This window comes from Quercus robur, chromosome 9 (genome assembly GCF_932294415.1).
Source record: "Quercus robur chromosome 9, dhQueRobu3.1, whole genome shotgun sequence".
NCBI classification, from domain to species: Eukaryota; Viridiplantae; Streptophyta; class Magnoliopsida; order Fagales; family Fagaceae; genus Quercus; species Quercus robur.
In genome coordinates, this window is record NC_065542.1 from 18,958,894 (window position 1) to 18,985,377 (window position 26,484).

General features: G+C 38.1%; 1 protein-coding gene and 1 long non-coding RNA gene across 2 annotated transcripts in view; both read left to right on the forward strand.

Moving 5' to 3' along the window:
* The window catches only part of LOC126698329 (GATA transcription factor 25), a 71,421-nt gene that overhangs the window by 15,366 nt on the left and 29,571 nt on the right, over nucleotides 1-26,484 (forward strand). The window lies entirely within an intron of this gene.
* LOC126698330 (uncharacterized) lies at nucleotides 5,456-6,755 on the forward strand. The gene is made up of 2 exons (XR_007646434.1): nucleotides 5,456-6,260; nucleotides 6,431-6,755. It is a non-coding gene; the product is annotated as an uncharacterized LOC126698330 (long non-coding RNA).

Below are 26,484 nucleotides of genomic sequence, written 5' to 3' on the forward strand. Positions count from 1 at the left end.
GCATTTTGCATGTTTTCAGTTTTCTTTCTAAATTGAGTTTTGAGAACAGTTTTTATTTTCTGTCCATTTTGGATTTTCAAACAAGTTTTTTAGTCTCAAAAATAGAAAAATTGTTTTTGAAAACAGAAAATAAGGGGCAAAACCATTTACCAAACATACTTTTAAGTGTTGAATTCTAATGCTAACTCATTAAATGAGATAGATTCATTAAATTAAATGCGTGTTTTCATTGACTTTTGAAAATTAGAAATTAAAAACAGCATTTTGCATGTTTTCAGTTTTCTTTCTAAATTGAGTTTTGAGAACAGTTTTTATTTTCTGTCCATTTTGGATTTTCAAACAAGTTTTTTAGTCTCAAAAATAGAAAAATTGTTTTTGAAAACAGAAAATAAGGGGCAAAACCATTTACCAAACATACTTTTAAGTGTTGAATTACATGTTCTTTAACCTCTTAATACAAATGTCAAATTTTTTATCAATCAAGTATTATTTACTATGTGAGCTATAAGTTTATATTTATCAGTTTTAAAAATTGGACCGGACAGACAAGTTCGACCAATTCAATCGTGAACCAATCACTAATCCGGTTTGGTTATGACTAAAAACCTTTCAATCAATCAAAAATAATCAGGAATCAGCCGGTTCAACCGTAAAATTGAGAACCGCTATGGTTGAACCGATTATTGACCGATTGGGTTGAAAACCAAAACTAACCTAAAAACGCTCACGCGTCTCTTAGTCTCTCTCTCACTCATTTTTTTTCCCCTCAAAGCTAGCTTTTTGGAGCTGTGATCCTACCCATGCATCACAAATCTTTAGAGAAAGAGGGAAAACAGGCCCATAGACATAGAGTGAGAGAAAGACCTGGGCTTGTTTGGATTTGGAGAGGAGAGACCACAATTAATACATACATTAGCCTCAATCCATTTGAAACTGTGTAGCCAGATATTTTACTCTTTTTTTTTATTTTCTTAAAGAATCAGATAACAGTTGACTGATTTTTGACTTTTGTGAAGTGTTGCTTTTGTGAAGAGTGGCAGCACTGAAGTAGTGAAGTGTTGCTTTTTATACTCATGAATCAAACCCTAGTCGTGTGAGATCATTTAATCCCCATCGTCCAATCTTTAATGTGATCCACCTGTCAATATGCCACCTTATTTACAGGCACGTGTAGCACTAATAGATCTCAGTATTATCATGCTTCACAATTTATGTATTACTATCTTGGTGGCTTTTAACAATGTGTGAATGTATATAGTAGATTATTTTTAATATTTAAATAATATTTATTATCAAAATTGGGCATAAAATTATTAAAATTATAAAAACTTATTAACATTATCAAACTTAAATATACTGGTAACTAATTAGCTACACTTTAGATTTTTATAATTTAAAATTAATTAATTAAATTATTTATGATCTCATCGGTTTGACCTTCGGTTCGACCTCAATCGGATCATAAAACTGATAACCAGTCTCTTTTTTGATTCTTTGATCGAATCGGTTTTTAAAATCATGTATTTTATATATAATTTTAAATTACGAAAAATTGCAATTTAAACAATTTATTGATGACATAGTTATTGATTTTTAATTTTCTAAAAATTTTGCAAATATGGAAGATATAAGAAGAAGATATAATCTAATGGTAGATTTGTCAAAATTCATCTCTAATAAAAAGATATTAATAAGAAATAGAAAAGTAGAGCCTGAAGAGAAGAACTACTTTCGCCCGTGGAATAGTATTTTTCTTCTTCTTTTTTTTGAGATGGTATTGTTTTTTTATTTTTAGAAAACGGTGGAATGGCAATACTACATACATTCTTATTCTCAAGACACTATTCCTTTCACAGTACATACATTCTTATTTTCAAGACACTATTCCTTTCACACTAATGGCAAATTCAACAATTTTCACACTGCTTGAATCTTTTTCAATCCATAAACTTGGGCAATCTCACATTTTCAACTAAGACCACTCAAACCAATTTCATCTATCTTGCGCGGATTTCATCTATCCTGCATGGTTTCACCCCTTAGTGGGAGCTGCTCTATTTGTCTCAAAAGATCAAACAAGGTTGTCTATTTTCATGAAAAAATAATGCAAACTACAGTTCTTGTAAAATGGAATATTTCTATCCAAATCCTTTTTTTATCGTGGTAAGTGGATTTTTTTTTTCTTTCTAAAATGATGATTAGTTGAAAACTTTAATTTGTATGAATGCGACAAATTCTTCAACATTTCCATTTTCTCTTCAAATACGTTAAACTAGGCAATGAGGAAAAGTGTGTCACTTGTTGGAGTCTCGAACACGTGGAACTTATTAGTTTTTGTTTTCTATTTCACATATTAACTTTTCCTATCTTTTTTTCTTTCTAGAATATTCTATTTCACATATAAGATAAGTATTACCTATTCATTAAAAAAAAAAAAAAAAAACTAAGTAACCCTTATCTTGTGGCTACAATTTTATCATGAAGTAGTTGAATTTATTTTATTGGGGCATCTGAATCTGAGGCACACTTGTGATGCTAGTTCTTAATTTTATCATCGTTATTAAGCTCTTAATTAACCAGATAGTTATCGATCATTGTTAATACTACAATTATATTGATTCTCAAACACAAAAAAATACAATTATATTATGTTGTTGCTTTCCAATTTTCAATGTGGATTATACTTAATAGTTTGTTATGCAAGTTTAATCGCAATATTAGCACAAACATCTGCCTATTTTTTTCTCAAAAAAAAAAAAAAAAAAAAATCTGCCTATGTAGTGCGTACAACTACTAGAGCTTTAGGCTACTATTTGTTCCTGTTCTTTCTTCCATTTTTCTCTCCCACTTTGACTATAGTCTTCTGACAATTAAACTTGGAAAATCGAGGCATGAAACACCATAATATCTTTTTTTTTTTTTTGGATGGACCAGAAATTTTATTAAGAGAGAAAACAAACTATACAGGCAAACAAACCTCGCCCTGAATAATAGAAACAAAAGAAGGAGGGCTGTTATTAAAATCAAAAGAACCAAAAAAATTACAAACTAAAGACCACTTTGCTAGAGAATGAGAAGCCATATTGCACAAACTTGGCACGCAACATACAAAAACCTTAAGAGAAGATGGCAAGATAATTTGAGAGTCAGCACAAATGGACTTGATTCTTCATTTTCTTTGACTTTGTTGTCTTCATATAGTTTCATTCCTTGACTTCATTCCTGCGGTTTTATTTTGCTATCAATCTAGCACCTTTTGATTAAATAATAATAACTTTCTATAAAGTAATGATTTTTTTTTTTTTAATTTTATATAAAATTCTTATCCAAAAAGCTGGTAACAGATTTGGACGGCTGGCGTCCAAATCCGGAAAAACACTTGACCAGTCCACCAATCAAAGTTCTGGCTGTCGCTTGAACTACCAAAAAAATAAATTTGTACAGTGTTTATATGGTTTTTGTTATTATTACTAAGTAGTAGCAAATCCACGCTATGCGTATGAATATATCATTCTCTACAAATATATCGTTCTATTTTTTTTTGGGAAAAATTTGGGCGTGTTTAATTGATATTATTCTCTTATTATTATTATTGAGAAGAGCTATTATTATTTTTTCAAGTGATCTATATTCTTCAAACTTTTGTTATAGTGTGTTATGTTTTCCATTTTTATTTCTACAACTAAATATTTTTAAGGAGATTATCAAGTTAATCAAATCTCATCACAAATTTAAAATTGATATTACTCAAATAATTAATAGGCACATTCAAATATTAAAAGTATTCTCTTTAATTGTTAAATGTTATCCTATTGCATTATAAAGAATTAAAAATAGTATTGTAAGGACTCAATTTGTAATGATCCCAAACTGGTATTGGGTTCATACGTTAAAGGCCCAAATAATAAAATTTGTAGAGCATTGGTGTTCAAGAACTAGGTTAACTTTTAAAAGTAAAACGATTCAACCTCACGTTTATAGATGGATTAGCACCGATATAACAATTAGTTTTTCTTTGAAACAAGTACAGTTCTTTGGTTTCTAAGCTTTTTTCCTGAGTGTTCTCTGTTTCCCTTTTTTATGTTCCGATCCACTTCCTCAATGCTTTCTTTCATGTTATATACTGCCCTCTTCATATCATCTTCACCACATACGTGTAAGTTGGGTTCAGGGGATCTCTTTCTGTCCCATTTAACACTTTCTGGAACCTCCTACTAGCAGCTGTAAGGCTGCTTCATCACTGTTCAGGCATCACCTCCACATTAATGCGGCCAGAGAATTGGTTGAGAGGCAATTAATGCGGAGATAGCTGTTGTTAAAAATATTTGTTGGCCTTCTCTTTCTTGCCCTTGGTCCCTTATCCCACTTCTAGTGGTGACGAAGCTCCGAAGTACGTTTGTAACAAGGTGGCGTTCTGATCGTCCTCAGACTCATACTGTCGAGAATGATTTTTTCCTCGGACGAATACTGAACTCACCTTTCGTGATATTTACTCTTCCTTTCGTTTGGTTACCCCTACAACCTGATATTGGTCTCCTCAGACAGCTTTACGTCCTCGGGTGGACCACAGACCCAATTAACTTGACTTTAATAATTTTAGTGACTAACCGACCCCCACAAGTATATAATATTTTTTTTTTGTTCTCTTTTATTGTTAAATGTTATCCTATTATATTATAAAGAATTAAAAATAGTATATAAGAATATAATATTATTCTATTACATAACATGATTTGGATAATTTGGTGTTTATTATTATATCTTTTTTTTTTCTTCTCATCTTATCTTATTCACCATTTAAATTCAACCACATCCTCCATATTATTAAATTATTTATATTTTCTCTCATTTTTTATTTTTAAGAATTAAACATATAATATTTTACTTAAATTCAAGTAAATAAAATTTTCAAATTCTCACTTCCAATATATCTAAGAATTAACTCAAACCAAAACTATATGTGATGAGAAACTCACAAAAGATACCACCAAAATGCATTGACCCAAAGTATTGAAAGTAGAGTTGCAAGAAAGAATATATATATATATATATATATGGGTTTTGCTAACGAGTGCCCTTAGGGTACTCATTAGTAATCCACTTTAAGAAAGTTTTGATACCACTTTTATGGGAAATGAAAAAAACTGTCAAAATATTAATTTTTTTTTTCATTTATCATAAAAACTTTCTTTATATGGATTATTAACCAGTGCCTTAAGGGCATTCGTTAGCATTTCCCTATATATATATATATATATATATAGAGAGAGAGAGAGAGAGAGAGAGAGAGAGAGAGAGAGAGAGAGAGAATAATTACATATTCTGGGAGAGAATGTGAGAGAAATAGCAAAATTATATAGAATAAGGTGAGTAGAAGAATATTCAAAAGAAAATATATAATAGTAAATAACAAATTATCGAAGCTATGCTACGTAGAAGAATAACATTATATAAATTCATTGGATAACATTTAACAATAATTTTTTTTATAAAAAAGATAACAAATTAAAATGTAACCAAATGCATCAACCCAAAGTAGAGTTCAACAAAAAAATTCTTCAACCTAAATTAGATGTGCAACAAAGAATTAAAAATTCACCAAAAGAAAGAAGAGAGATAGAGAGTATTCTTTCACCTGTTTGTGTGGGCACAATATGGATAGAATGGAAGAGAGAAAAGCAACTATTTAGAGTAAAAAAAAGGGGAAGAAGAAGAGTCAAAATAAAAGGAATATGAAGGGATGGAAGAATTGTAAGGTTAAGGTATAAAGTAGTGGGGAGATAAAAAGTTAAAAGTGGGGGAAATGTTGGAGGAAGAGTAATGGTAAGGTCATAAATTAATAAGGAGAAAAATAATTAGAAATGACAGAGAGAAAATGTTAGAAATAAGTGGATGATGTGGTCGCTGATATAGCTCAATAAAAATATAGTAATAATAAATGCTACGCTTCAGTTTTTAGATATATATAGATTTGTAGTGTTCACTAATTATAGTATGTTATAATTAGTTTTCACTAATTTTTATATGGTGTTGGTCTTGCTTGCAGTGGCTGAAGCTGAATGGCAAGAGTTCACATTTATGATCCAGCTTTAATGATTGCCATTGAAAATGTTAATGCAAACACTCTTTTAGTCAATCCCAGATAATCTCTGCAATTGTACTAACAGCTGCTCAAACTTTATGTGTACAAAAGAAACCCTATGCACACCCTTTCAATATACAATTCAACCTGTCTCCATGCATCTAACATTTTATTCCAAGTAAGAAATCCTTCAAATTGGGTTTCATTCTTTCTTTTTTTCCCTAAAATCCTCTTTCTTTCTTTTTTTAAATAGCAAAAAGTAATTAGTTCAAGTAAAATTTCCTTCACTTTGATTATTCTTCTCCCAAAAATGAATTCAATATTTTACTTATTTGCTTTATGTTGCAGATCTGGATAAACGTGCGAAGCTATGTGATGGGCTGCTCCAGTTACAGAAATAAGAAAGCAGTTAGACGCATATGATATCAAAGAAACATTTCAATATGGATCCTGGCCTATGCTCATATTTGTGTGTTCTTGTACTCAGTCCTGAATGCCAACTTTCTATTGCCATCATTTGCTCAAAGCAGACATAAATTCGATGAACAATCATTTGCTCTGGCACAAGGTAGCATATATGTATATAGAGTTATATATAACTCCAAAACTGTGGTAACAAGATTACAACTAAATGCCAATATATGAATGTGGAATCTCCAAGCAATCAATCCAATCCCTCTTCTTCTTTTTTCGTAGTGCCAAATTTACATGGCCAAGTGTACATTTGAATCTTCTCCTGCCCAGAAGTTATTAACACAGCTCCTAAGTTTCTGTTATCTAAAGCAACTTTGCAGTACTCATCTTCAAACAAAGCAAGAAAATCATGTTTATTTCTTCAGATATTTTAGGCACAGTTAGAACATGCTGCCTGAAAAGATTATCATATGATTAGTCCTGTTTCTCATATTTATCCAAAATAGTTTCCTCCAAGGGAAGAGAAAGAACTCAAGGTTGCCTAGATAGCGAATCCTCCACCCAGCCTCTGATTTGTGTTTATGCTGTCAGAAACAGCTCCATCACTACCAAAAACCCCCAACTCCTTGATGTCTGCAACAATAGCCAGCCATATAAATTAAATTTTCTATATACTATCTCCAAAAGGAGGTTTCAGGCGATTGATTGAAACTGCTAGGTAATCATGAATGGTAGATTATCCTTTTCTTAAGCAATAGTTGTTAAATGTGTAAACTTCAAAAAACTTATTAAGCATATTTAGACTGTCGTATGCTCTAGCACCACTTTCCATTTTAATTTCTCTATTCGTTACTATCTCAAAGCTAAATCAACAGGGAATTACTTAATGTCTTCACTCAAGGCATTTGAATTGATATTTATAAGCTGCAGCAGTAAAAGGGTCCTGCAGACCATTCAAATTGCTATCATGTTATAACAACAATAACAAAGGGCACATTCAGGCTCCACTCTTAGCTCTCACATTATCAGTTCTTTTTTCTTTCTTTCTTTTTCTTTTTATTACAAAAGTGCATGTACCAAAAAATGGAGCTCAAATTGCACTGCCCGAAATAGACCAAATATTGCATGGGAGGAAAACTGAGAAATCAATAAAAGGAAAGTCTGAGAGTATCATCTCTAAAAGTTCTGTTCTTTCACTATACCCTTTCTCTGAAGGGAGATACTGTTACACACCAGCAGAACCAGTATCAGGAGACTTCTTAGAGAAAACTTGAGATGCCTGCAAAGTCAGAGTACTCCATGACTCTTGGCCACTGGGTCCAAGCGGAGTACTCCAGGACTATGGCAAGCATGCAGAAAGCAAAAGGATAAAATCTAATCACCTTAAAAAACGAAATCAGAAAGTAATAGAGAACATCTGTCAAGAACCTTACAACTCTTATGGTCTTACCTTACTGGAATCACCATCGCTGACAGGTAATAATGATGACGTACCTGAAGATGCAACTGCAGGAGCAGGAGCATTGTTGCCACAGGGCGAAATTGATGCAGTGGCAGAAACACCACCAATTGTTAATGCTGGAATGTTATCTATGTGTTCAGTGTGCAAATTGCCTGTAATGGGAAACATTGACATGTTTCTTAAAGGCGTAGCTGCAGGAACTGACAATTTGGAGCCCCCATTGTTTTACTGTCTGAAGCACCCTGGGATATCTTCTCCTCGTTAAACTGTCAAAAGCTACCAAATTATTTTCAGAGGACATTATCACAGATTGACTAGCTGAAGATGATATTACTAGTTTTTTCTGGGAAGGTTTAGTAATAGCATCAAAATCAATCCTGCCTCTTGAATTTCCCCTTTTAATTTCCATGGCATTCCCATCTATGGATCCTATGCTACTAGAAAATGCATTTCTCTGCAACCAGAATTCTCATTAGGATAAGAACCATGCATATTTTCATATAAAGTATGTTATGATAATGACAAAGAATGAGATGGCTAAACAATAGTCATAAGTTTTATTTACAGTATGATAACATTATGAGCAAAGTCATTTCCAAAAATAATAAGGTAAAGTCAACTGAAAAACATGGACAGCAAAGCAACAGCATTTAGGAGTGCTGCTTTGCTAAAGCAGTTTCACTCCATCAACTAGGTTTGGATTTTGATAGGTGCCTTGTGATCAGGTTGAAAGTTTGACGCAACATGGGAAAAGTATGTCCTTGATAAAGTACCACTTCAGAATTTTTAGCAAAAATCTGCACTACACCATCCCAATTTACAGTTTAAAACCGTACAACACACATTCCTAATGTCTTAGACCCTGTGGCTCAAAAGAGTAATTTGATGCAAGTACAAGAACAACAAAGCCCTAGTCCCAAAATTTTGAGGTTGGTTATGGATCCTCAAAAATTTGATGCAAGTTGAGTGAAAATAGTCCAAAGGGAAGCCAAAAATGAGATGGGCAGAAGTGACGAGGAAGGACATAGTATCAAAGATGTAATAAGGAAAATGGAATCAATGCTAAATGATGGAAATGGATTCATGTATGGATCAAATTTAGATCATGATACTCTCAACAACCAAAATAACATGTTAGCAGAATACTCAACTAAAAGAAAGAAAATAAGCTGCAAAAATGCTGTCTACCTTAGAAATGTTAAAAAGTCAGTTGCATAGCAAACAATAAAACAAAAAGGGGGGCCAGGCGAAGCATGCTATCCACTTTCAAGCACTGATTGAACATAAAACACAAGTCCAAAGCATAAACAGAAGAAAACTCAACCTGCTTATGAGCAGAATCATCAGCAGCTCCATCACTATTTGCTCTAGAATGTCTCTCTCCTTAGAGTTGGAAAATGTTCCCATATATCTCAAACAAGATGCACCATAGGCGAACTGGATATATCCTTTTGCTGGTTTAGTGATCTGCCACAAGTATATACATGAAGGGCTAACAAACAAAAAGAAAAAGAATAACCAGTACATTAGTTGTAAATGAATGTCAAATTATACCTCATTTCCCCCTCCTTGAAGAGCACTAACTTCCTCTGCACTAAAGTTGGCCATTGATATTGATTTCACTCGATGTGTGAATTCCCGGCTAGAATTGTTTCAAACACAGAAATTAGACAGCATATGAATATCCAGAAAAAAGAAAAGAAAAATTACAAGATGAAAATGTCAGCAGATGTGATAGGAGGCAACAGATGTGATGAGATATGTCAGCAAACTGTATTCCACTGCAGATTGTGCAGACAAGTGTCCAAAAGTTCGTGCAGACATATTGTGGTCTCTGTTCACAATCCATACAATAGTCAATGTATTGTTCCACAAATAGATTGTTAGGTGCAAGAACCAGGAAAGCATTAATTAATGTAGAAGTTGATTCTGTCATATGAAAACTAAAGCATCTTATATTATACACAAGCAAGAGTAAGCTTTAAATGGAAAAATAAAGACGATTAATAAGATACTACAAACTCAAGGACAATGTATCCTAAAAGTCTAGGAGATGTTATTCCAAGCTATTTCGAAATAACATCCATCCATATTGTTAAAATACAAGGTTTAATAAGATACAAGAAACACAAATAAGAAATACAAGTAATATTACTTAAAGTTACACCAAATTTAACTTGAACCATATTATGTGTTTTCCATAGGTGAACGATTCTTGCAAAATATTAATATTAATGCTAAATGGTTTAGCAAAAGAAATCTAGAGGTTTCACATGATATATATTTATTTATTTTTGTATTGTGGATTTCTCACGTTATTAAGTATATAAAAAGGAGTGAGACCAGTTATTACCAAATTTATTGTATAGAACTAATAAACTGGTTATAAAAAAGATACTTAAAATGGTAATTTACAAACTATTGTGTCAATTTTTGTATTGTAAAAAGTCAAACAAACTATTTAACCCATAATCTTGCTAAATGGGCAAGCTTTTATAATGTCGATGACTTTGTTTTTATCATTCTATCTAATTGGGTTTTTTATTGAGAAATGGGAGATAACCTTCATTCTTATCTTTTCTATCTTCTTATCGGTATTCAATTATTTCTTTAAAGAAAAAAAATTATGTTTGTAAAAAGGTATTATGCATTAGCTAGTGGAAGACTTGCTTAGCTCATATGTTTGTAAATTTTTTTTTTAGTCACAATAACCTTCATTCATATGTTTGTGAAGGGAAAACTTATCACAAAATTCAACTTTTTTATTTATTTCTTTCATGGAAACAAAAATCAACTTTGATTTGACGTCAAACACTACTGATTTTTTTTAATATATATACTAATAAATTTAGTTTTTTTTTTTTTATGTTTTAAATGGGCTAGAAAATGTTACTATCATTTATTTCAGTTTAAAATTTTTAGTAATAATGGGCCCAATTAAAACGAGTATAGGCCCATACGGTTGAACAGTTGTTCAAGTCCAACTCTCCCATTTGAATTTCAAAAAAAATTACCGTTGGGTTGAGCAACAGTCAAAAATCCATGGCCACGCCCCTACGGCCCTACCCTGCTTTTCCCATATAGTTATAAATTGGAATCCCTCACATAAGCCAGAAACTGTTTTAAATCTTAGATGGAAAGCACAGAGAGAGAGAGAGAGAGAGAGAGATCAGCAATGGAGGAGTTATTTTGTTAAAAGAAAGAAAGAGAGGAAGACAGAGAAATGAAAGAGGAAACTCCGAAGAGTGAGTGAGGAGTGCAGAGAGTGTTATCTCTATTTGCTTCGGAGGTATTCTTCTCAACAATCCCATTGCTGCTTCTATTTCTCTCTTATTATTATTCTCTGTGCGTCTGTGAATCTATTCTTATGTAATCCTTTGTCAAAACTCAAAAGATCGAGAGAAAGATGCTTCACTTTCTTTGTTTGATCCGTAGGGTGATGGGGCAAAAGGGTTTGGTCGAAATTAACAAAATTGGTTTTCTTTTTGACATGGGAAATTCGAGGTTTACTTTTGTTTTATTAACTAATGGGTGTTTTTTTTTTTTAAAAAAAAAAATCTGTATAATGTAGTAAGTTTTGTAGTGAAAATGAATTTTTATTTTTTTTTATTTTTATAGTTAATTTGCTTGTCTGTGTAGGAATTATTGAGGTTTGATTGGGTCTTGTTCACTAGTTTAGATTCTTTTTTATTGTTTAATTAATTCAGTTGAGTACTTGATTTTGCAAAGAAAAGTAGGGATCAATAAGGATTCTATATCATAGCTATGATATGAACTTGCTCAAGAAATCTAAGATTGATGGGGGGTTTGGTATTTGTTTGGGCTTTATGATCTCAGTAATTTTATCATTCATTTTTTTTACTCTTGTACTTTATTGTGAATGCAATTGCTGTTTACTTCATGGTTATCGATTTCACAATTGAACTGTTGTTTCAATTCTTTCACTGATAAAATTGGTTTTTCCCCCCACCAGGGCCTCTTTATATTGATGATTTAGAAGCTATACTTGACGATTTTTTTTTTCAAGTCTCTTATTACTTATGTTGAGGATGGCAGCATTGAGGAGGTATGCACTCTCTAAATTATTCAACCTTGAATTGGCAGAGTCCATAATTGTATGTGGATATGATAGAGTTTTGTTAGTACATTCAATTAGTATATCATGTTTTATAATTTTTCAGGATTAATTTTTCATGTTATTCAATTTGACTTCAGATGTCTGTCTTGTTATAGTGTCTGTAAAATGGTATAGAAACAATGTTTTTTAAGATCTTAGTCAGGTTGGTGCAGCACTCAATCTTTTCCCTTTTTTTGCTGGCCCTGATATTAGGAGATCACCACAGTTGATGGTCGTTAAGCTTTTCTCAATTGGTTAGGATTTCTGTAATTTTAATGTCACTCACTTGAATTCTTCTTTGTGGATGGATATTTTTGGTGATGGTCATTTTTGTTTGGGGTAGAATCTTAGGGTTTGCAGTAATCTTCCATTGGTTATGCATGAAGAATGTTTGGAGGGAAATTTCAGTCTATTAAAAGACTAAGGGAAGCCAATCAGCAGAAAGCTGCTGTTCATCATGTCAGACAGGTGATTATAAGTAGAAATCTTGGCCTGAATCATTTATGCTCCTTAGGCAGAATGATTTTTCTTGTAAGGTGTCATACTTCTCTTTTTCCCTTAGATTCTAGTTGATTCATGCTGTTAAACCTGTAAGATAGTAAATAATTTTTAAATGAGCCTAAATGTATCAAAAATGGGTGCATCAGTTGATATGATGTAGGTAGTTTCTTGTGTTAGTTACAACAAATTATGACTCTGTCCTTTGGGGCAAAAGGAAGTTTCACATTTCTATTTTAAATATATATATATCTCTGGTTTGGAGGGGGCTGATGCTTATTAGTTGTATATTTTAGAAAAATAGAACTACTATTGTTTAGCAAATATGATTTTTTATTTGGTTATCAAGATAAAAGTGGGACTAATGGTGGAAACTGGGAAATATGAAAATTTGTTAGCAGCATTTTAAGAAACCATCAATATGTCAAAATTTGTTAGACAAATATAATGCTTTAATAATATATTTGTCTTTTTTTATTTTAATGGTCTTTGTGTTGTAAAAGAATCGGAATTGGCAGTCTGACTAGCTGTGATTATGCATCAATTATGATAGTATTTTAGATGATCACGATTTGTGACTGTTGCTGAATTCATTCCCGGAGGCTGCTAAATGGATATTCATCTAATGGATCGACATGAATTTTATACTTTATTCATATTGATGCTTAGGATGAAATTTTCAAATATGGAGGTGGAAGCATTAGAATTTATCATTTATTAATAGGGTAGAAATGGATTAGCATCATTGCACATTCTGTACACACACATGATACAATAAAGAGAGAGACGTTATTATTGGACGCATTTGTTGAGTTAGAGGAAGCTGTGATACCAAATTAATGAACTAAACACCAAATTGACTTACATAGACTGACACTAGTGCACAGCACACACGGAATTTTTCTTTCACTTCACACACTAGCTTTTTATTTAATGCACTCACTCACCAAATACTTCTAGACACCTGCCTACTAACACTATGAGGACTTTCCTTGCTTCACATTACTCTGACTTGGTGCTTATGACACACGAAAACTGAGCACCACTTCTACATATTTATACATCCTTAAAGTCGGTTAACTCAACAACTATGAATTCTCTAGCACATTCTTTTATTGTCTTTCACTAACAGTAAAAATATCTCAGAGTTGTAAGAATATTTTGGAACACGTGTACTTTCCATTCTACTGAATATGGGTGCTTCTTTAAGAATTTCTCTATGGAGATAGTAAAAGATGAATTTTTATTTTATGAAGATCGTCATCAGAGCATGTGGTTAATCTGCTTGAGGAAATTCTAGTCTACCCAGTTATCTGATTTCCTTCTATTATTTATTTGGTTCAATTTGGATAATTTCACAGATCTCTTTGTTCTTTCTTTAGGATTTTTTCGTAGGCTAGCTTTGACCTGTTTCTCAATTTTTTCTTTAACCTTGTCATTTTCATTTTCTTGGATTCTAAAGAAATTCTCATCTATTTTTTCTTGGTTTCCTAATCTTCTTTGATCTTATTATTTTTTTCAACCGGATTTTTAAGAGAATCTATTTGTTCTTGGAGTTTTAATCCAAGTGTAGTTTTTAGTGTTGCACTCTTCCTTTTTTGCCTTCCAACCTTTAATTTTTGTATCAAGGTGATCTTCTCCACTTAAAGTAGTGTAATTCTAGTAAGACTAGTTGATTGTCACCAATAATGATATATTCTACTTATTCTTCTTTGTTATCCGTAAAATAGTTTTCTCGTTAGTGTATCAACTAGTAATTCTACTGTCTTGGATTTTCTGGACATTCTAAATTTTTGCCCCTAGGCAACTCTTCCTTTTTTTTTCTTATGGAGTTTTAGAAGAATTTTTCTTGTAGATGTGTTTTTCTACAAACTTGAGGTTGGGTACTTCCTCATCTAATGTAGTAGGTTTTCAAATATAATTTTATTATATTTCTAGTTGTTATCCCATAAAGTGTTTAAATTTTATTGATGAAACAATCCTCATGGTAATGGAATTTGCATTGTAAAAAACATACAAGAAAGTACTGTTGCTCTGTGGGATATAAGCATAGGAACGAGTTCGTTCAATTCTACGAATTCTTCTAATGTGTTTTTTTATATTCTTGGTATATATTTTCTTTCCGTTTTGGAATAATTCTAAAGGGACATGTTGATTCTGGTTCTTTCTAGTTCTATAACTCAATATCCTCTAGCCAAGATTAACATTATTTTTTTTCTATTAATGATAGTAACAAAAAAGAAAGGCCGCAAGGTCTTGACAACCGTGTTTTGGAAATAAAAAAAAGCTCTTGCAGACAAAATAAAAGAGTTCCACTTTATTATCTACTAGTTATAGGTCATGCGTTGCACGGTTTTATAAAAAAACTTAAAAAATATGTATAAATAATTATATATTTTAATAATTATTATAACAAAATAAGTACTAATTTGTTAGTGACTTGAGGTATTATTAAAAATAATATATCAATGATTAAGAAATGTTAGAAGTATTTTTTTTCCTTTGGAAAATCTTTGAATGCTTATTTGTACACTATGTTTTTAGAGTATCCTTGTTCTTCTTCGTCATTGTTCTTTATTAAAATCTTTGGACATGGTATTATAAAAATTGGTCACTTTTAAGAGATAGAATTATTCGAAGAATAATAACCTTTAATTTGTTCTAATTATAGAACTTATCATAATTTTTGCTTCCTGTAAGTTGCACGATTTTATACATAAATTCATATAATACAAAATTTATTTGAGAAACAAAAAGAAAATGAATAGTTTGAATTGTAAGAGAGACACTACGTGTAAATGAAGAAAAAAATTGCAGAGCTCTACATATAGATTACACACCTTTCATAGGATGCTTGGAATCTTTTATGACAAACCTGGAAAACAAAATCAAGAAAAAAAATTAACCATATAGATTGTAAAATTGCATGAGTCTATGACCATTTAGTACTAGGCTTTAAAATAAATTTTTTTCTATAAAGAGCTATCATTTCCACTTTGATTTTACTACTTTAGTCAAATAAGTTTCATAATCGCAAGGAAAAAAAAAAAAAAACCTATTTTATAATTGTAGGGCCAAAGAATTTGATAACCCCGACTCACTTTATACTGAGCCCAAGACCCATGCCGAGGAGGGAGAAATGGCCGAGGACGAACAAAGAAAGCCCAAATAGCCTAGAGACGTTGCCGAGGACGATCCTGCTCTCGGCATCCCAAATCCCAAGAGGAAAGAACAACATGCCAGCAAAGGCAGCCTCCCAGAGCGCCCCTAGGAGAAGGACAAGTACAGTAGGATACCCATGGGCGTATGGTGTAGGAGCAATCCAAGGAGAAACTGTCATCTCCGCATTGAATGCACCAACTAACGTTCTGGCCGCATTAATGAGGAAATGACCCCTGAACAGTGCGGCCTTGGTTGCTGCAACTCATAGAGGGTTTGAGAAGGTGGCTGATGGGATGAGCACTCGAGTAATGACTTGCATGATCAACAGGTGGAGGGTCAAGATCGACTGGAAAGAAGTATATAATGTGAGAGACCCTCCAAGAAGAAGGGATCACGAAAAAGATAAAAGGAGAGAAAAAGGAGGAGACCGTAGTAGTTTGCATGGTCTTGGAAACCTCTGTAACTTAGTACTGAAGGAAGAAGAAGAATACTAAGTTCCTCGGACGAAACGCCCGAGGACAAAATTTCATACTTTAACCCATATCCTTGTTACTTAGCTCATTTGTAACCTTGTCTAGTTGTTATAACCCAAACTAGGACCTAGTTCTTAAACCCATTCTCTACAAATTTATTGTATTTGGCTAGTTGGGTTTAAGACCATTCATCCAACAGGAGAAGTGCTCAAACCCAGTCCCTACAATTGGCGCCGTCTGTGGGGAGAACTTGTGTGTTAGTAGGGGTAACAATCAGGCATGGTAGGATCAGGCCCTCATCAAGTAGGCTCCCATTAGCCCGAACCAGTCAAATCCTAACAATAGGATAACTTTCCTAACCCCGAACGTGATCAAAATGAAGAGAATGGAAGGTTTCGAGAAGGAAGTGTAAACACCACTCAAACCAGCAAGAACTACTCTCGCACGGGCAGTCACGTGCTTCAGAGACAAAATAACAACCGGGCCCCACAACCAAAAGAGCTTAGGAGCCATATGTCTCAGAAACAGAACGATAAGCGGGCCATGCAACGAGAAATAGACAATTTGAAGAGAAAGCTACACCATGCACAGTAAAGGCAATCTCATTCTAGGCATGACGTGCCCTCTAACGATGAAAGTGACGATGACTATAGGCGAAGATAGAGGACTCCCCCAAGTGAGACATTTTCCTATGAAAAAGAACACTACCGGAGGCGTAGGCGCAGAAGCCCATCTCCTAGGGGCTTGGGAAACGATGCCATGAGCAGGGCATTGGATCAACTCTCCAAGTCGCCTTTCACGCATCACATAGAAGGGGTCATACTTCCTTGACGGTTCCAGCAGCCAACCTTTGCCATTTACAACGGTAAAACAGACCTTGTGGAGCATGTGAACCAATTCAACCAAAGGATGGCTGTCCATTCTAGGAATGAGTCGCTGATGTGCAAGGTTTTCCCGTCCAGCTTGGGACCAATGGTGATAAGGTGGTTTAATGGTCTAAAGACGAACTCCATAGAGTATAGGCAGTTGACCCAAGCTTTTGGCACCCATTTCGTTACAAATTGTAGAGCCCCTTAGCCTTTGAGTGCTTTGTTGTCGCTATCCATGCACGATGGAGAAACCCTAAAGGCCTATTCAGACAGATATTGAGAGACGTACAATGAAATGGAAGACAATTTTGACAACGTCGCCATTATCACTTTCAAAAATAGTCTCCCAGCCAATCACGACCTGAGGAAGTCTCTGACTGGCAAGCCAGCCACCAGGTGGCGCCAACTGATGGATCAGATCGATAAGTATAAACAAGTGGAGGAAGACCAGTCGCAGGGAAGAGGAAAAGAGAAGGTTATCCCTTAGGAGAGGAGGGATTTCAGGTCAGACTGGTATAACAACAATCACTTGAGGAGAGACTTCGCAGGGCAACCTGGAACAACCAACGCACAGACTGTCAATGCCGTATTCCGAGAACCAATACATCGAGTGTTGGAGAAAATCAAGAATGAGCTATATTTTAGGTAGCCGAATAAGATGGCGGGAGAACTCTCGAGGCGCAATTAGAACTTTTATTGCCAATACCAACAAGACCACGGGCATACCACGGAGAACTGCAAGAACCTTTGGAACCACCTGGACCAGCTAGTCCGGGAAGGAAAGCTGAAGCACCTTCTGCATCATTCCATTGGTCATCAAGGCCATCAAGAAGCCAGAAGGGATGCTGCCCTAAGGCCACCTGCAGGGACGATCAACGTAATCGTGGCCGCACCAGGAAGAACAGGCACGCGCCCTGCACGAGTGTTATTGGTGGTTCAACCGCCTGCCGAGGAGTCCTAGCCAGGGCCGAAGAGGGCCAGAATGACCTTTCGTCCCGTCTTGAGTTTTTTAGAGGACAAGATCGAAACCATCCAGCTCCAGAATCGGGGACTACGATGTGAAAATAGTGATGGTGGATGGCGGCAGTGTGGTCGAGGTTATGTACTCTCCTCTGATGAGCTTCGATGGGAAGCTTGTCATTCTAAAGGGCATGATTAGGTTGCCCATTCAGACCGGCCTAGAAATAGTGGAGGTGAACTTCATTGTGGTAGACACCTACTCCCCCTATACAGCCATCGTCGGTAGGCCCTGGCTCCATACCTTAGGGGCTGTTGCCTTCTCATTGCATCAAAAGTTGAAATTCCCGTCGGGGGACGAAGTTCTCGAAATCCGTGGTTGCCAACCCACGACGAGGCAATGGCAATGTGTAGGCTGCCATCTCACCTCGGCCTCCGCTAAGAAGAATTTATAGCAATCAAGGGTCCCAGTTTCACCCCTTGACACAACTGCCGAGGAGGCAAAATGCGAAGATTTAGAAGAGGTGGTTATTGGCGACGACCCGGAGAAATTCTTTCGGGTAGGGGCTCAATTGCCTCTTCAGGAGAAGGAGAAGCTTATTGAGTTTCTTAAAAGAAATATTGATGTATTTGCATGGGATGCTTGCTGCGATGCCTCCGGGATTGACCCGGCCTTCATTTGTCATCACCTCAATATCAACCCGACCATCACTCCCAAGAAGCAACCACCGCGTCACCCGTTAAGAGAGCATGCTGATGTGATTAGGGATGAAGTGGCAAAGTTTAAGCGTGCTGGGGCAATCAAAGATGAAGTGGCAAAGTTTAAGCTTCTCCTTCTCCTGAAGGAGAAGGAGATATTGATGTATTTGCATGGGATGCTTGCTGCGATGCCTCCGGGATTGACCCGGCCTTCATTTGTCATCACCTCAATATCAACCCGACCATCACTCCCAAGAAGCAACCACCGCGTCACCCGTTAAGAGAGCATGCTGATGTGATTAGGGATGAAGTGGCAAAGTTTAAGCGTGTTGGGGCAATCAAAGATGAAGTGGCAAAGTTTAAGCTTCTCCTTCTCCTTCAGGAGAAGGAGAAGCTTATTGAGTTTCTTAAAAGAAATATTGATGTATTTGCATGGGATGCTTGCTGCGATGCCTCCGGGATTGACCCGGCCTTCATTTGTCATCACCTCAATGTCAACCCGACCATCACTCCCAAGAAGCAACCACCGCGTCACCCGTTAAGAGAGCATGCTGATGTGATTAGGGATGAAGTGGCAAAGTTTAAGCGTGCTGGGGCAATCAAAGATGTCTTTTATCCCAAATGGCTGACCAACACTGTGGTGGTCAAGAAGAAAAGCGGGAAATGACGGGTTTGTATGGACTTCACAGACCTAAATAAAGCGTGCCCAAAAGACCCGTTTTCTATGCCTCAGATAGACCAACTGGAGGATGCGACAACAGGCCATCCTCGGATGAGCTTCTTAGATGCCTTTTAGAGCTACCATCAAATACTGCTAGCACTTGAGGATCAGGAGAAAACAGCCTTCGTGACACCAACTGAGAATTACCACTACAAGGTAATGCTGTTTGGTCTGAAAAATGCAGGATCCACTTATCAATGGATGATGACAAGAATGTTCGAGCCACAGTTGGGCAAGAGCATCGAAATCTATGTCGATGACATGGTGGTGAAGAGTAAAGTGGTGTTCAAGCATTTAGGGGACCTCGGCAGCACCTTTAGCGTCCTAAGGAAGCATAAGCTGCGCCTGAATGCTTCCAAGTGCTCATTTGGCGTGGGATCAAGCAAGTTTTTGGGCTACATGGTTACTCATAGGGGAATTGAGGTTAACCCTGACCAGATCAAGGCTGTAAATGATCTGAAACCACCACGAAATGCAAAAGAGGTCCAAAAGCTTACTGGGATGATCGTAGCCCTCAATCGATTCATTTCTAGGTCGGCGGATAGATGCAAACCGTTCTATCTCTTGATCAACAAGTGGAAAGGGTTTGAGTGGTTCGAGGACTGTGTTGTGGCCTTCCAGCAACTCAAGGAGTACCTATCCCGGCCACCTATCATGTCCAGTCCCGAGGTCGATGAGGTCTTATACGCATATATTGCTGTGGCCCCCCATGCTGTGAGCTTGGTGCTAATACGGGATGACAATGGCCTCCAAAAGCCAGTCTATTATGTGAGCAAGTCTCTGCATGAAGCTGAGGTCAGATACCTACCCCTAGAGAAGGTCATACTAGCTGTGGTCCATGCCTCGCGAAAGCTTCCCCATTATTTCCAAGCCCACACAGTGGTTGTTCTAACCCAACTACCCTTGAAGTCTGTACTTCGAATTGCCGATTACACCGAAAGGATCGCTATATGGAGCACAATTCTGGGAGTTTTTGATATCAAATACATGCCTCGGACCTCTATAAAGGGCCACGTCCTAGCTGACTTAGTGGCTGAATTTGCTGAACCACCAGTAGAAATAGTAGCAAAGAAGCAGAACATGGATGGAAAATCGGTTGGAGTTATCTCTACACCAGGACCCCCATGTTGGAAGATGTACGTTGATGGCACAGCAAATTAAAGGGGATCCAGAGTGGGGCTAGTCCTAATATCTCCTGAGAAAACTATCATAGAGAAGTCCCTGAGACTTGGGTTCTCGACCACGAACAACGAACCCGAGTACGAGGCCTTGCTACAAGGAATTGCCATGATACAGAAAATGGGAGGAAAAGTAGTGGAGATGTTCTCGGACTCGAGACTGGTAGTGGGCTAGGTAAAGGGAGAATTAGAGGCCAAAGACGCAAGGATGCAAGAATACTTCAGCCGGGTCAAACGCTTGCAGTCGGGCTTCAATCTCTTCAGCTTGTCACACGTCTCCAGAAGTGGAAACACTTATGCAGATTCACTACCCATGCTTGCCACCTCCTCGGCAGGGGATCTGCCTCAAATTATTCTTGTCAAGCATCTGGATAGAGTAGATGAAGTAGCCAAAGGCATGGTCCATGTCCATGAGGTTAGAGTGGGCCCTAGCTGGATGGACCCTATGGTGAGGTTCCTCAAAGATGACATCTTGCTCGAGGAAAAGTTGGAGGCAAAGAAAATACGAAGAAAAGCTCATTGGTTCTGATTGTTCGAGGACTACAAATTGTACAAACACTCATATTCTGGGCCATATTTATTGTGTGTCCACCCGGAGGCATCAGAACTACTACTTAAAGAGCTGCACGAAGGGATCTGTGGGAGTCACACAGGAGGAAGATCTCTATCACACTGAGCCATTACCCAGGGATATTGGTGGCCGAGGATGCAAAAGGAAGCCCTAGAATACGTTAAAAAGTGTGACCAGTGCCAAATGTTCGCCCACAAATATTCATCAACCAGGCAGGAACCTCAACCCTCTGTCCAATCCATGGCCGTTCACCCAGTAGGGCTTGGATATTGTTAGGACCTTTCCCAAAGGCAGCAGGAAATAAGAGATATCTACTGGTCAGCACAGATTACTTCACCAAATGGGTCGAAGCTGAGCCTTTAGCCAACATCAGGGATGTAGATGCTAAGAAATTCATCTGGAGAAACATTGTTACACGATTCGGGGTCCCTCGTACCCTTATTTCAAATAATGGACTCCAGTTTGATAGTAAGGCCTTCGGGAGATACTGCTGCGAGCTGGGGATCACTAACAGGTACTCAACTCCAGCTTATCTTTAAGGAAATGGGCAAGCTGAGGCTATCAACAAGGTCATAGTTAATGGGCTTAAGAAGAGACTGGATGACGCCAAGGGAAAATGGGTGGAAGAGCTACCGCACGTCTTATGGACTTATCGGACTACACCACGGCGGCCAATAGGAGAGACACCTTTTGCCATGACCTATGGGGCCGAGGCTATTATCTCTCTAGAGGAAAACTTCCTAATGCTGAGGACGAGCTCCTTCACCCCGGATAGTAACGACGAACTACTGGGGAAGAACCTAGATCTGATTGATGAACAAAGAGAAAAGGCAATGATCCAGTTGGCCTATTACCACCAGAAGCTCAAACAGGGATATAATGCCAACGTGAAGCTTAGACCGCTAGCACCAGGGGACTTAGTGTTGAGGAAAGTTGTGGGTGCCGTCAAAAACCCATCTTGGGGAAAGCTTGGACCCAATTGGGAAGGTTCATACCGAATTACTTCAGTTGCAGGAATAAGAGCATACTACCTAGAAGACTTAGATGAAAAAGTTGTGCCTCGTCCATGGAATGTAAATAACCTGAGAATGTATTATTATTAATAAAAGCATTCATCTAGTTCAAATTTTAAGTCCATCCTGATTACATGTCTTGCATTCTGGCAACCGTCTAAGTACTAGATAGGACCAAGGTCTTGCATGGTCCTCGGACTCAAACCTATGGGGAAACTGGCTACTTCAAGGAAAATCCAAGTACTAGACAGAACCAAGGTCTTGCATGGTCCTCGGACTCAAACTTATGGGGAAACTGGCTACTTCAAGGAAAATCCAAGTACTAAACAGAACCAAGGTCTTGCATGGTCCTCGGACTCAAACCTATGGGGAAACTAGCTACTTCAAGAAAATCCAAGTACTAGACAGAACCAAGGTCTTGCATGGTCCTCGGACTCAAACCTATGGGAAAACTAGCTACTTCAAGGAAAATCGAAGTACTAGACAGAACTAAGGTCTTGTATGGTCCTCGGACTCAAACCTATGGGGAAACTGGCTACTTCAAGGAAAATCCAAGTACTAGACAGAACCAAGGTCTTGCATGGTCCTCGGACTCAAACCTATGGGGAAACTAGCTACTTCAAGGGAAATCCAAGTACTAGACAGAACTAAAGTCTTGCATGGTCATCGGACTCAAACCTATGGGGAAACTAGCTACTTTAAGAAAATCCAAGTACTAGACAGAACTAAGGTCTTGCATGGTCCTCAGACTCAAACCTATGGGGAAACTAATTATTTCAAGAAAGTCTAAGTACTAGACAGAACCAAGGTCTTGCATGGTCCTCGGACTCAAACCTATGGGGAAACTAGTTCAAGATTCGTAAAAGTTGTGGATATGGCCTAAGTACGCGCTCAGTACCTCGGATCATAGGCTCGGCCCCTGCCCCCTAAGAATGTGGGAAGACACAAACTAAATGTCCCTTTAATGTCGGTGAGTTAGAATTTAAAGTTTAAATTTCAATTACGATACGTACACCCGGTAGCAATAGTGCGTATATGAAGCGTAAAGTTTAGATCAGTAGAATCACTTTCTTCCAAATTAAAGTTCATCTTCCCTCATACCCTGTGTCAAGAGATTCGTGGATGGATGACAACATTTTATTACCAATTGTTTAGCTTAATTTTTTGATAATTGGGGTGGTAAAGCTGCTTAGAATAACCAAGCTACAAGGCATAAGGTTCATAGTAGTAACAATAGTAGGAATAACAACAAACACATGTAGTCGAAAAATTTTAATTACAACAATTCCGAGGTCCTTAAAACAAAAAGGCACTAACTAAAAAAAAAGAAACTAAGTTAAAGCTGATACAAAAGTTGGTCGGGCCCCCTACTTCTTCAACTTTATTTTGGCCCCTTTCTTGGGGAGCTGGGCAGGATTGGCCTCAAGACCCTGGGAGACATTCCCTTTCTTGGGGAGCTGAGCGGGATTGCCTCAGGACCCTGGGAGACATCAGCCGGGGAAATGGTCTGAAGAGGCTGAACCAAGAGAGGTGGCTCCTCGGCATGAGAAGCCTGAGCACTGACTACAGACTCGGCAGCCTCTTGGGGCGCTTCAGGATTCGAACTTCCACGTGTTTCTGTCACCGAGCACTCATAGTCTCGGAGCTGGCAGGGGCGGTCTCACGGATGGCCAGAGTGTAGTATACCTTCTCTGCCTTCCACAGATCGGATGAAGCCTCAACCCCGACTTGTTTGAGGGCTTCATTCCAGACCTGGGAGCAGTAGAGCCTGCATACTCCAAGGATTTGAGCCTTGAGAATGGCCTGAGTATCAGCCACCCCTGAGTCATAAGCATCCTCCTTGGCTTTCTCCTTGGAGCTCTCGGCCTCCGTCTTGGCAAATTCAGCCTCCGTCTTAGCCCTTAGAGCTTCGTCCTTAGCCTACTCCGCAACATTTTTGTCTCCCTCTGCCTCAACCAGTTTCTTCTTTAGATCAACGATTTGCTCCTTAGCAATTTTCAGCTGATCTTTAATTTCAAGTAGGCGCTTTGTCTGGTTTTCGGCCTACCTCTGGGCGCTGTCTAGGCCAGATTTGGCGTTGTCCCTGGCCCTAGTCATCTCCTTCAGCTCCTCGCTGGCCTTAGTGAGGTTAGCCTAGGAGTTTTTGAGGGTTCGCGCAACGTCCACACGTTTGTTAAGTTCAAGCTCTAGGGACCTGCTCTGCTCCTTAGCCTCATCCTCTAGCCTATAAGTGGCCTGGATGGCCTGCCAATCAAAACAAACACACAATAAATAGAAGATCAAGGAGCAGAAATCAACGGAGCTACAAGTGTAAGAAACCCTACCATGCCCAAGTACCTCTTGATATTGAGGAAGACCTTTTGCCTCCTCAGATTCCTTAACTCGTCCATATCAGTAGGGAGTAACAGGGTCCTCTCCAACGCGTCGGCTACATAAGTGCCTTCGCCGCCCTAGAAGTCCTTTAGGGAAGCGTTGTCCATCAGCAGCTCCCCATGAAGCATTGGGGTAGGAAGCCAAGCCTGGGGCGCAGGCTGGGCAACGAACTCTTTTCCATGGCCTTGATGCCCAATCTTTAATTGCTTTTAAGCCCGCAGGGCTTCACCCTCCTCTTGAGAGGAGCGAGACTTCCCCCCATCCATTGGCTCTTTACCCTTGGAACTCCTCTTCTTCTTCGGGTCGGTGGGCTTAAGCCGAAGAGGCAAAGTCGATTGAGGAGGAGCAGGAAGTTTGGATCGAGGAGAGGGTGGCTATGATCGGGAAGGAGAAGACCTGGTCTGAACAGGCTGAGGCTGTGGTGGAGGAGGAGGAGGGTTGGATTGTGACTTCCCTAGTACATCCTTCCCCGGCTGGCCCTCAATCAAGTTGAACAGGCTGGTCGGGGGCTTTCTCTTAAAGCCCATCTCCGCCTGAGAAGATGTTCCCACTGACAAGAGGTCCACCTCGGACAAATCGGGTCACCCAAGTCACCAGAAGGATCCTCGGACGGACTAGCTTGGTCAAACACACTGAATCCTTCTTCGGACAAACCCAAATGAGCCTCGGCCTCCGCCGCTTGGTGGGACAAAGAAGAACCTACCAACGGGATGCCCTCTGGGACAGGAGATCCTTTGGGAATCAAAAATCCGTGCTCTACTACAATGATTTTCTGAAGCCGAGGATCATTATCTCTAATCACGTGCTTCAAGGCGGCGAATGACTTCTGGATAGGATCGTACCCTAAGATCTTGTGAGCAGCTCTGACTTGGTTGTCAGCTTCGTTTACAAAAACTGCTGCCTTGAGGATAGTCTCTAAATCTCCCTAGTTGGTCAGGTGAAAGTGTCGTTGAAAGACGTGTGGATCTGCAAAAGGAATACATGTTCATATTAGTAACCGAACCGTGCAAATTATGATGGCACAGAAGATTAGCCCTCTCCTACTCTCTATACCCCACCTGGTACCCCCTCCTCTGTTGGGCAATGAAGGCCATCGTGCCACTCCCCAGACACAATGAGAAAGTCCTTGTTTAGCCCTTTGCTGGACTCGGGGAGGTACTGAATAAGCCGAACCTTATCGTCCCTCGTCTTCATATTGTAAGATTTGTCCTTCAGGAGTTGGAGGTTGTAGCACCAGTTTACATTGTGATGGGTTAATCTTAACCCCATTTTCTCGTTTAAGGCATCCACACAGTCCAGGATCCTAAACACATTAGCAGTGCACTGGGTGGGAGCTAACCAGAAGTGCCTAAGGTAATCCCTCATTATTGGCCCCATAGGGATTCTCACACCACCTTCTATGAAGGTGATTATGGGAATCACCACCTTGCCCTCGTTTCTCCTAAAATGTCATTCCTTTTTCTCACAGTGCCTCAAACCTACATTGGGAGATATCCTATAATCGGCGATGAATTTTTCCATTGCCTCTTCGGTCTCAACCAACTTTTTTAATTTACCCATCTCTAGAAACAGCTAAAGAGACTCAGGGAATGACAGAAGAAGGAGAGGAACAAGAGATAAAGAAACTTAGAAGAGAGAAAACGTGAGTTGGAGAGAGAAGAAAACTTACAGAAATGAGGAAAAGCTCTTCGGACAAGCTTTTTATGCTGGAAAGAGACTTGAGTTTGGCTGGAAGTTTGACTGAACCTAGGATATGTACGCAAGAACTCTTACGTGCAAAGGTAAAGAGACAAATTGGTTCAAATGGGTATTTATACCTCCTATTAAAAGTAACTGTGCGGGTTTTCCCGCCCATAAAGGTAAGGAACTCTCCATCGTTACATTATCATCGTACC